We start from the raw sequence: 12240 nt of genomic DNA on the forward strand, positions 1-12240 counted from the left end.
TCGGAGAATGTGGTTCTGATGTCAGAAACTCAAGAGAGCCTAGTTTGGGAGTGCGTGCACGGAGGGTCGCCACCGGGAGGAGTCGGCGATCTGAATTTTAATAAAAGCCTTCCTTGCTCGCTGATTTCTCTCACCATTTTGGGATAGGCTCTCCTGAGTTAAATGCTATCCTTTGCTGTTGACAAGTTCTGGTTGTGTAAGTGGGGAGAAGATTCGTTGGTACAGGGTGCCCTGTATGGCCAGTCCTGTACAGCCAGGGGGCCGCTGAGTAGCTTTGCAACCTTGTAGACGTAATTTAACCTCGTAGAGCGTTAATTTCTCCAGATCTGTAAAATGGGAATGGAGGTGGTATTCCCAGAATTGGAGGGTTTAATTTATGGTACTTGTACAGTGCGGATCGCAGTGACTGGCATTTGGTAAGGCCTCAGTACCCATTAGCTCTTGATGCTGTTACGATTTATGCTTTACCAAGGCCAATTAATTGCTAACTCCAACACACTCCCTGTGAGAACCTTTTCTGAGTTGTTCTTCAAAGGATCCACATATAATGATGTTTAGGAACTGATTTGAACACTTCATGCTAATACAGTGCTGCCTGTAAGATAATCTTTGATATTTAGGATCTTACACTTTAATATTTAGGCCCTGTTACTGTATGTATGGAAATGTCGTGTGTAATATGACAGCATCTTCTGTATGTCTTAGGAACCTAAAGTTGCAGCCTGCCATTATATACCTGAGTGACTCGAAGCAAGTCACATAGTCTCCATACTTCAGTCTCTTGATATAAAAAATTACACAAATTATGCCTAAAGCCTCAGGAGTGAATGAATAATTGGAAAAATCACATCTGAATGTTTGAGCAAGTGAAACCTGGGTTTTGGGGAGCATGATTCTAATAATAATAATAATAATAGATTTTTCTTACTAGTAATGTATTACTATTCTTCTATTTTATTAATATTAATCTTTTTTAATGTTTGCTTTGTCCTCAACACTGTATTAAGTGCCATACATGTAATTCAATTTTAACCCCATCAGTAACCTTCTGTAGTTGTCACTCATTATTCCCGTTTTACAGATGAGGAAAGCTGAGGCACTGAGCACTGGAGGGATTGACCTAAGGTTACACCATGTTTATAGATACACACTAGCGCTTTTTACAAGTAGAGCTCATCCAAACATGACATTTGCCATCTATGTTTGAATAATGGAGAGGTGGCTGGAAACCCCACCTAAGCACAGCCTTGCTAGTCACAAAAAAGTCACGCAACATGACTTTTGCCCACCCTAGTTAGAGGCTGGCTTCACCTTGTTCCCTCAATCCTAGTGAGACCAAGCGTGAAAACCCCTGCTTTTTTAACTTCTCCAGAGAAAGCACTGCATTGCCATGCTAATCAACACCCCCTCGCCCCCAAACAAAACTAACTCTGTTTAGTTCTAAATAAGAACAAAAGAACCTTTGGAGTCTGGAGTACAGGACCAGAAAAATCAGGAAATCAAGTGACGGGCTCAGCTCCCCTCGTAGCCTCTCCCGCTGTGTCTGCCTGATCCCAAGTGGCAGGCAGAGCCCCTTCTTGGCTTTCCTTTACAGTGGGCAAGGCCATCATGATGCCCTTAAGAAGTCCCCCAACATCTTCTTGGGGAAAATATTGGCTCTTCAGAGCTGTCCCCAAGGCTCCCTCTTCTAGCCCTCTTGCAGGGTCATTTGCATGAGAACAGATTCCTTTGTGTAAAGTTGGCCTGCCTGTTCTCTGTCCACGTTTATAGTCCTTCAAGTCTTCGTGTTGGGTTGCTAGGCAGATATGACCCTGGCTTGCAAATAAGCTCACTGCATTTACCAGCCTGTGAGAACTTCAACTTGGTTAAGTAGACGGAAAGGAATCTGGTCTGGAGCTCTGGGAAGAGGGTCCCGCAAGCCTGCTTTTGGGGGCTGATTCTTCAGGGCAGCCATCAAAGAGGGAGAGTGTGTGAAGGGGGCTTCCATGGGAGGCTTCGATGGCTCAACCACCCTTCCATTCTTCCTCTTCCAGTCTCTGTTCCTCCCACCGTGCTCCCACCCAAGGGCCTGTGTTCTGGGCGAGTGACTTGTATGCCACTGAAGCAATTTCTTGCTTTAAAACTTTAATATCTGCTTTTCCAGTTGGCCAGGAACTTCACACGCTCCGCCATGTAGCAACAGTGAACTGATGGTCCAGGTAGTTCTGCTAGGTTTATTTTCTGATTTGGGGTCCTCCCCTGCAGCACCCCCCACCCCCACAATTTTCACAGTTGGTAGGAAGGCAGGGTCCTTCAAACTGGGAAACACACACTTCTGGGGGAATTTAAAGATTTGCCAAGGGGTTCTGAGGCACAGATAGTGATGACGATGATAATAATAATGCTACAGAGTTGTGTGCAAGGCTTAGTACGCTTGCGAAGTTAACTGAATTCACACGTGCAAGGGGCTTAGCACTGGGATTGGCTCATGGTCAGATTCCCTAACTCTTGGCTGCCACTCTTTCAACCTGTGATTCCTGGGGGATTGAGGAGGATGGTGATCAGGGAAGCCTTCAACTGGCAGAGAGGACCTTGGGAGGACTGGCATGGGGTGCTGAGCCAGGGGAGAGGTGAACAGCATGAGAGGAAGGTAGGAGGTAGGTGAGGCCATTCTGTATTTGGGGACAGTGAGGTCATCTTCCCACTCGTGTGTGTGTGGGGGCGGGCGATGACTGATTTCTGTCCTGCCCGTTACCATTTGGTGCAGTATCGATGTATTGCTGGTGTCTGGCATTAACTCTGGAGTAACTTTTACTTGATTAGTACTGAATTTCATTCCTAGGCTTCTCAGTCTTCATAGTTGACTGCTCCTGTAGTTTTGCCATCTATTACTGCTTAAAAATTAAAAAAAAAAAAAAAATAGAGAACATAGCCTCCGGGAGGCTTCTATAAATTATCTCAAAGCTGTTGCAAAAGTCCTAAAAAACAAACCCAGGCTGAGTGTGATAATCTTAGTGCTTTTAGCATGAAGGCAGGAGGACTGCTTGAAGGCAGATTGAGACCAGCCTGGGCAATATGGCAAGACACCATATCTAAAACAATTTTTTTTTTTTTTTTTTTTTGAGACGGAGTCTCGCTCTGTGGCCCAGGCTGGAGCGCAGTGGCCGGATCTCAGCTCACTGCAAGCTCTGCCTTCCGGGTTTACGCCATTCTCCTGCCTCAGCCTCCCGAGTAGCTGGGACTACAGGCGCCCGCCACCTTGCCCGGCTAGTTTTTTGTATTTTTTTAGTAGAGACGGGGTTTCACCGTGTTAGCCAGGATGGTCTTGATCTCCTGACCTCGTGATCTGCCCGTCTCGGCCTCCCAAAGTGCTGGGATTACAGGCTTGAGCCACCGTGCCCGGCCGATAATTTTTTTTTTTTTTTGAGATGGAGTCTTCCTCTGTTGCCCAGGCTGGAGTGCAGAGGCGTGATCTTGGCTTACTGCAACCTCTGCCTCCTGGGTTCAAGCGATTCTCCTGCCTCAGCCTCCCAAGTAGCTGGGACTATAGGTGTGCACCACCATGCCTGGCTAATTTTTGTGCTTTTAGTAGACAGGGTTTCACCATGTTGGCCAGGCTGGTCTCGAACTCCTGGCCTCAGGTGATCCACCCGCCTCGGCCTCCCACAGTGCTGGGATTATAGGCATGAACTGCTGCGCCAGCCTAAAAAATATCTTTTAAAAAAATTAGCTGGGTGTGTTGGTGCTGTCACACCACTGCACTCCAGCCTGGGCAACAGAATAAGACGCTATCTCAAACCAACCAACCAACTCAAAATCTCAGAACAAAATTATTTAAATCACATTGCATTTAGGAGTGAATGCATGTCACATTAAACTGTATGACACGGTTGTGGGTCATGGAATCTCATTGGCAGTATTGGGAAGGGCTGCACATGGGACCCGTGGATTTTGCCCCGATAGGGTCACGCTTTCTTCAGATAGTTGTTGAAGTTGCCCCACCTGCCCTGCTCCTCAAGGCCCAAGGAATAAAAACCTGCTCTCCTGCTAGGTTTCTTGCCTAAAGGGAGATGCTGACTTTTTCTCTCTTGTCTAAACAGGTACCTCCTGTCCTGTGCTTCTGGATTCCCAGGAACAATAGGCAATGTTAAGTTTCTATTTTAACCCTTTAGGACCAGTGCCTCCATGAGTTTCCAGATGGCTAGGGGACGATGTGAAGAAACTAGAAGGATGCTGCAGGATTGTGTTGTGGGCAAATGGTGAGGAGGGGTCCCGCCTTGCTGTGATCAGTGGGGGGCTGTGGAGTTAGGTGAGCTTTGTAGGGATACACAGCAGGACTGGGTCCAGGCAGCATCCATCCCTCCGTCCTTCCCTCCCACGCCCGTCGTTCATCCATCCATCCAAGTAGCCTCTGCTCATCCATAGCCTACTCGTGAGCACTGACAAATACTGTTGTCTCCCAGGCCACAAAACCACACCTCAGAGGATGTGGTTCGTTCTCTCATAGTGTTTATAGTTTAGTTCAGAAGACGGGACATGTGTGATTGTTACCTAAAACAGCATTTCAACAAGTGCAATTTTACAAGTGAGAATTACAAGTGAATGTCTTTTGAGAAAGAACTTAGAAAAGTCATCCAAGTTTAGGAGAATGATGAGATGAAGCTGGCAGGGTGGGGCAGAGCCGGCTGGGCTGTCGATGAGTGTTACATGCACTCATCCAGCAAATATTGACTGAATACCTTCTGGGCCAGGTGCCGGAATTATGCAGTGCATAAACTATACAGAATGTCCCTGCCTTTACATAGTTTCCACCCTGGAGCTGTGGATCTTTCTTGCTTGAGCACCTAGCTAGCCAAGCATCATGGACAAAGAGTTCTTTTGAAATGTTTCTGATATGGAAATATAACTTCCATTTTCAAGTAACATCAACAAAGGGGAGATTCCCCTCACACGCACCCTACGTCTTGACCTCATATTGTTAAATTGTCCAAAACCAGATTTGCTGGAAGGCAGCATACTCCAAGGATGCCAGCTATTATTAGAGTCTGCTTAGCTGAAGGGACCTGGCTCAGGTTTAGCCAAGATGGCACAGATAGTCGTGGGATTGTGTAACAAGGAACCGTAGTTTGGAACGTTGAAAATGCAAACTGAAATCACTCTTTATTTGCTTTTTGCCTTGTTTGAGACTATGGTGGTGTGTTTGTAGCTTCTGTCTTCTCTAGGTTCAGAAACCAGCATCAGAGCTTGCTAACAAACAGTTCTGGCAGATTCAACCAGTAGCTGCAGGGAGTAAAAATTTTTTTCTAATAGAGACGGGGTCTTGCTATATTGCCCAGGTTGGTCTGGAACTCCTGGGGTCAGGTGATCCTCCTGTCTCAGCATCCCAGAGTGTTGGGATTACAGGTGTGAGCCGCTGTGCCCGGCCATTATGTTTTATTTTAATGTTAGTAATGCTTTGGCTTGCGCAGCACATTTTCAGTGTGTTCTCATATTTATTATCCCTTTATCCTCAAAACAATCAAGAGATGGACTAACAGTAGCCAATATTTCTTAGCACTTACTGAGAACTTGGGTTGGATTATTTCATTCTCACATTGTGTTTGGGGTTGAGAAAGTTCACTGTGACTCTTTTTTCTTTTCTTTGTGATATCTAATTCCAGGCTAAAACTGCAGTTTTCAGGTAAGGGAGGAAACTGAGACACAAAGAGATTCTGTAACATATCAAGGTCACACAGCTAGCAAATCACTGCTGAATCCTGGATACATACTATTCTGGAAATAAGACAACACATCTCAAAAGTCAATTCCCCAAAAGGCAAATTTGCTAAGTAACTGCTTCACTAAATTGAGTGTTTTTTTTTTCTCTAAGTTTGGGTCTTACCCCTACTTCTGCCCCTACCTGAGCCTTGGCTTCAGAGATTCTCAGGTAAAACTTTAGCGGGAATCTGTCTTGGGGTACTCAGGATGTCGTAATAAAATGCCATGGACTAGGCTGGGCTTGCTGCCCCATGCCTGTAATCCCCACACTTTGGGAGGGTGAGATGGGCGGATCACTTGAGGTTAGAAGTTCAAGCGGTGGCTCAAGCCTGTAATCCCAGCACTTTGGGAGGCCGAGACGGGTGGATCACGAGGTCAGGAGTTCGAGACCATCCTGGCTAACACGGTGAAACCCCATCTCTACTAAAAATACAAAAAACTAGCCGGGCGAGGTGGCGGGCGCCTGTAGTCCCAGCTACTCGGGAGGCTGAGGCAGGAGAATGGCGTAAACCCGGGAGGTGGAGCTTGCGGTGAGCTGAGATCCGGCCACTGCACTCTAGCCTGGGCGACAGAGGGAGACTCCGTCTCAAAAAAAAAAAAAAAAAACAAAAAAAAAAACAAGAAGTTCAAGACCAGTCTGGTGAAACCCTGTCTCTACTAAAAATATAAAAATTAGCTGGGCATGGTGGTATGTATCTGTGGTCCCAGCTATTTGGGAGGCTGAGGCACGAGAATCTCTTGAATCTAGGAGGTGGAGGTTGCAGTGAGCTGAGATTGCTCCACTGCTCTCCAGCCTGGGTGATAGAGCGGGATTCTGTTTCAAAAAAAAAAAAAAAAAGAAAAAAAGAAAAATACTATAGACTAACAACAGAAATTTACAAAAATACAGCCCAAACAACAGAAATTTATTGTTTACAGCTTTGGAGGCTGGAAAGTCAAAGATTAAGGTGCTGGCCAGTTCAGTTCCGGGTGAGGGCTCTCTTCCTGCCCTGCAGACAGCCACCTTCTTGCTGTGTCCTCACATGGCAGAGAGAATGAGCGAACAAGTTCTCTGATGTTTCTTCTTGTAAGGGCACTAATCCCATCACCTCATGACTTCATCTAAGCTTTATCACCCTACAAAGGCCTATCTTCAAATATCATCACACTGAGAGTTAGGGCTTCAACATACAAATTTTGGGGGCACACAAACTTTTAGTTTATAGCAGAATAACATATTTCATTATTTGGAAGTGGAATGGATCCAGGGCAAGGGTAAATCTACAGAAACAGAAAAGATAGTACAAAGCACTATTTTTCTTAAGAGAAAGTTTCCTACTCTCATGCAAAAATGACAAAGGGAAAAAATTGAACTTGTTTTTTTTTTGAGACAGAGTCTCACTCTGTTGCCCAGGCTGGAGTGCAGTGGCACTGTGTTGGCTCACTGCAACCTCCGTCTCCTGGATTCAAGCAATTCTCCTGCCTCAGCCTCCCAAGTAGCTGGGATTACAGGCACCCACCACCATGCCTGGCTAATTTTTATATTTTTAGTAGAGACGGGGTTTCACCATGTTGACCAGGCTGGTCTCAAACTCCTGACCTCAGGTGATCCGCCTGCCTTGGCCTCCCAAAGTGCTGGGATTACAGGCGTGAGCCACTGCGCCTAGCTGAAAAAATGGAACTTTCACATGTAAACCACCGATCAGGCTGAACGTGACAAGGGGAAAGATACGATGCATGAGGTGGGCCTGCCAAAAAATAAAATCGAACCTGGATCGGATCTCATCCTAGATCTACAAGCCGGTTTACAGGGAAAACAGGGGTCCAGGGAACATTTCAATAGAGGATGCAATCAGCTAAATCTAAAATTTGAGAAATGTTACAGGGCAAACAACATAACTTATTTACAAATCTATGCAGAGAAAGGAGGAGGGGAGCCATAAATGAAAAGAAAAGAGATGCGTGAACCAAGTGCAGTGTATTGTGAACCTTGTCTAGATACCGATGAGAACAAACTAACTGTTAAAAAAAAAATACTGATAAGACAATGGGGGACGTTTGAACTCTGATTGAATTTTTGATGATACTATACATTGTTAATTTTTAAAAGGAGAGCGTTATGGAATTGTAGTTATATAGTAAGAATTAACTTTTAGAGAATCGTACCAAAATACTTTTGGATAAAATTATATGATGTCTGGGATTGCTTTTTATTTTTTAAGAGACAGGGTCTTGCTCTGTTGGCCAGGCTGGAGTGCAATGACATGATCACAGTTCACTTGCAGCCTCGAACTTCTCAGCTCCAGCCATCTTCCCACTTCAGCCTCCCTAGCAACTGGGACTACAGCACATGCCACCATACCCAGCTATTTTGTTGTTGTTGTTGTTGTTCTAGAGAGATGGGGTCTCGCTGTGTTGCCCAGGCTGGGCTCTAACTCTTGGCCTCAGGTGATCTTCCTGCCTCAGCCTCCCAAAGCACTGGGATTACCCGTGTGGCCCACCACCCCTAGCCTGGTGCTTACTTCAAAATAATCCAGCATACGTGGAGAGGGAGGCAAAGGGAAATTGAAGGAGAGGGCCAGCCTGACCATATGTTGATAATTGTTGAATTGAGATGTTGGGTAAGTACATGTGAGTTTCTCAATTTTGGTGTGTTTGACAACTTCCATAATAAAATGTGTAATAAGTGATAAGTAAATACAGTTTTGTGAAAAGTTCTTAAAAATGTGGCAAATAGGCTTCCAGGGAGCTAATTTCAGACAGTTTTCCTGGAGCTTTCTTCTTGATCACACCCCTCAGGATTTTCCTTCTCAAGTGGAGGATAGACTTTTAGAGAAAAGATGTTATCCAGAGGTCCATGTCCTCTCTCTGATCTGTGAGCCAGGACACAGATACAATTTCCTCAGGGCTACTGGGTTATTAGATGTGTGGCGTGATACCACCTGGGCTCTCTCAAATTGGCTCCTGCAATATGGCTTTCTTCTGTGACGGTCTCAACAGGTGGTTCGAGTCTAAAACTAGGCAGGATGTCATATGCCCCCTGTGGATGCATTTCCTGGCATCGCTGGGTTCGCAGAGATGATATTGTCCCAAACAGTGTCTGGCATGAAGTCTCCAAGCTTTTTTTTTTTTTTTAAAAAAAAAGCATTTTAATTACCTAAGTGAAATTGCTCTCCCAGGCTGGATAGAGGCATTCAAAGATGTCTTTTGCATCCTCTGTTGAGCTTAGACTACTACCCCTTAGCCCCCACACTCTAAGAAAGCAGTCTTTCCAAGTTGGGCCAGCCTCAAAATTACATGTTGGGGTCTATGGGCAAAAGACTGGGACACGAGGATATTTATTATGTGTAGATAATAAATACACCTTTGTCCTGGCTATTGAGGGAACTGTGTTTTCCTTTTCGCCTGGATGGACTAGGGTGAGGCAACATGTAAGGAAGTGTTCACTGCCTAGGTAGTGTGAGTACAGGATGGCCACCTGAGCAGAAGGGCCACCTCCTGACGTTTTGTGCCCTGGGCTTTATTTATTTATTTTTTAAATTTTATTTTATTATTATTATACTTCAAGTTCTAGGGTACATGTGCATAACTTGCAGGTTTGTTACATATGTATACTTGTGCCATGTTGGTGTGCTGCACCCATTAGCTCGTCAGCACCCATCAACTCGTCATTTACATCAGGTAAAACTCCCAATGCAATCCCTCCACCCTCCTGCCTCCCCATGATAGGCCCCGGTGTGTGATGTTTGCTTGTCTCACTTTAGCACTATCTCTCACCTGAACTCACCTGAACCCATGCAAGGGACTCCTAACTCAGCTGCTTGTTTCCTCTGCCGCCCTGCAGGGCATTTGTGTATTCTCAACAGGGCAGGGATTCTGTTACAATGTAAGCCAGAGCCTGCTGCTCTTACTCAATCCCTCTGGCTTCCCATCTCTCCCAGCAAAAGCTTTTCTTTCCTCTCTGACTCTAATCCCTGCCCTTCGTCTCTCCATTGCTTCTGCAGTGGCTTATTTGCCGCTCCTTGCTTGTGCCAGACCTCAGCCTTTCCCAGTTTCTCTACCTTTCCTGCATGGCTTCCTGATGGCTGCGTAGCTTCCTCCCTGACCTCATACAGATCCTTATCCAAATTGCACTTTCTCGATGAGATTGTCCCAGACCACCCCCTTTAACTTTGCAGCCTCCATCCCACGCCTGAGTTCCTTCTTTGATGTTCTCCATGCTATTTACATTTTATTGATTTCATTTCTCCCCTCACTCTCAAAAAAGTAAGTGGTGTGAGGGCAGGGATTTTTGTCTGTTTCATTCATGGCTGTATGCACCGTCCCTGGTTTAAAACCTGTCAGTCAGTACAAATTTGGTGGACAAATGACAGAATGCATTGGGGAGTTGCTTCAGACAACACATGAACAGCTGATGCCCAACGATGGCCCCTTCTGACAGCCCCTGATGGCTCCTGGCCCCCAGCCAGCACACAGACCATGTTCTGATTTTGGGGAGTAAAACAACAGGACTTCACATCCCAGAGACCCGTCCCCCACTGCTCTTTTGTCTTTTTTGGCCTCAGCTCATCAGATGCTTTTGTCTCTGGAAAACCAACAGAACCCTCTGCCAGAAAGGTCTGCCCGACCTTCTTGTTATTTCAGCTGTTTTCAAGGTTCTCTAGGAGGATGCTTGGCCACAGGGAGGCCCATGGGAAATGAGGGTCAGGTGATGAAGTGAGTGGCTCAGGAAGCCCAAGGACTTCAGCTCTGTGTTTTCAGACACTGCTCAGCGGATCTTCAGGTTGCTGTATTCCATTTGCTTCTCAGTGCTTCTGGCCCACAGCCTGCCTGTGGGTCATTTGGCTGTTTATCAGTACCTTTACCCCTAAGCAAGCCTGGACACTGAGGGAGGTCAAACTTGAGCACACTTAGCAGCCCTGCTTTAAAATGGGGATCGTGGAGAAGAACAGGAATCATGGGTAAAGCTGATTGTCAACTAAAGTTCACTCTACTCCTGCTTGCAGAGCATGAGATGTGGGAAATTGTTCATGTTTGTCCTCAACAAGGATCTTTCACAGTCAGTTGTGCTCTGATGGAGCAGATGGGCTTTCGTTGTGGGATTTGTTGACTGACGTGGCCGAGTACCTTCTGCCCCAGTGGAAGGAAGGGTGAACGCTGTATTTGCCAAAGACTCTGCCTTTCTTTATAGCCAGGAGGGCTCCTTCCCTGTGTCTACTCTCCTTTCTGAGAGTGATGGAGAAAGAAAAAGCTGGCAAAATAACATCAGATAAGATCTGAGGGCAGCAAGCAAGGCCATTTTCTTTTCTTCATTTGTTCTAAGGGCTAGATGCAATCAAATGCTTGGCTTATGTAGCTGTATGTTTGGAGGTATTGCTTTCAGAGACAGGATCTTGCTCTGTTGCCCAGGCTGGAGTACAATGGCACCATCATAGCTGGCTACAGCCTCGAACTCCTGGGCTCCAGTGGTCCTTCCACCTCAGTTTCCTGAGTAGCTGGGATTGTAGATGTACACCACCATGCCTGGCTAATTTTTTAATTGTTTTGTAGAGATCGTGTCTTGCCATCTCGCCCAGGCTGGTCTCCAACTCTCAGGCTCAAGCAGTCCTCCCACCTTGCCTCCCAAAGTGCTGGGATTACAGGCATGAGCCATTGAGTCTGGCTATGGGACCATTTTCCTTATATTTTTGTTTTGTTTTTTTGAGATGGAATCTCACTCCGTTGCCCAGGCTGGAGTGCGGTGGCGCAGTCTCAGCTCACTGCAACCCCCGCTTCCCAGGTTCAAGCGATTCTCCTGCCTCAGCCTCCCAAGTAGCTGGGACTACAGGTGCACGCCACTATGCCTAGCTAATTTTTTGTATTTTTAGTAGAGATAGGGCTTCACCATGTTGGCCAGGCTGATCTTGAACTCCTGACCTCAGGTGATCCGCCTGCCTTGGCCTCCCAAAGTGCTGGGATTACAGGCATGAGACTCCGTGCCCAGCCCCATTTTCTTTATCGCACTTGAGCTCTCAGTTTGAGCTTAGATCTTAATCAAAGTCTGTACCTGGGCATCCATTCTTTGAGTATCTGGCCTGCCTTTTCCATTTAGTTAAAACAAAAATGGGGAAAGGATTAAATGTCTCCCTGGAGGTGTGGGTGTGAAGAATAATGCAATGGTGTGCTGGCTAGATTTGCTTATTTCCATTCTATGAAAATTTTAAGTAATGATTCTCTTTGAAAATCGTCAATGGAATGTTTCATCATGGAACACTGAAGAAACACAATCTGTTTATTTATATTCCTACCTTAATTTTAGCTTCTTTCTTAAGCGACTTTTTTTTCCCTGAAGTCGTCTATATTGGATCCATTCTGAAATGGATTACTGACCAGGCATGAGGCCGCTCTAGTGTTCCAAGCTAAGAAGCTTTAAGAGGAAAAGTCTCCTGTGTCTGTTGCACATGGTCAGAAGCCAGTAGAATGATCTTGGAATCAAGCAGTAGGACCACAGGCATTTGTTAACTACCCTCCTTGTGCTAAGGCTCT

General features: G+C 45.8%; 1 protein-coding gene across 8 annotated transcripts in view; it reads left to right on the forward strand.

Moving 5' to 3' along the window:
- The window catches only part of ARSG (arylsulfatase G), a 117831-nt gene that overhangs the window by 1269 nt on the left and 104322 nt on the right, over positions 1–12240 (forward strand). For 4 of the 8 annotated variants that reach the window (XR_002731578.1, XR_002731579.1, XR_002731580.1 and 1 more), the window contains exon 1: positions 3863–4238. The exons of 2 other annotated variants lie outside the window; for them this stretch is intronic. The gene's annotated coding sequence lies outside the window, so the exon portion shown is untranslated. Of the gene's footprint in view, positions 1–3861; positions 4239–12240 lie in introns of those variants that run through there. 2 more of the 8 variants (XM_031934319.1, XM_023211972.1) reach the window with 2 other exon arrangements.

The sequence above is a fragment of the Piliocolobus tephrosceles genome, chromosome 16 (genome assembly GCF_002776525.5).
Source record: "Piliocolobus tephrosceles isolate RC106 chromosome 16, ASM277652v3, whole genome shotgun sequence".
Taxonomy (NCBI): domain Eukaryota; kingdom Metazoa; phylum Chordata; class Mammalia; order Primates; family Cercopithecidae; genus Piliocolobus; species Piliocolobus tephrosceles.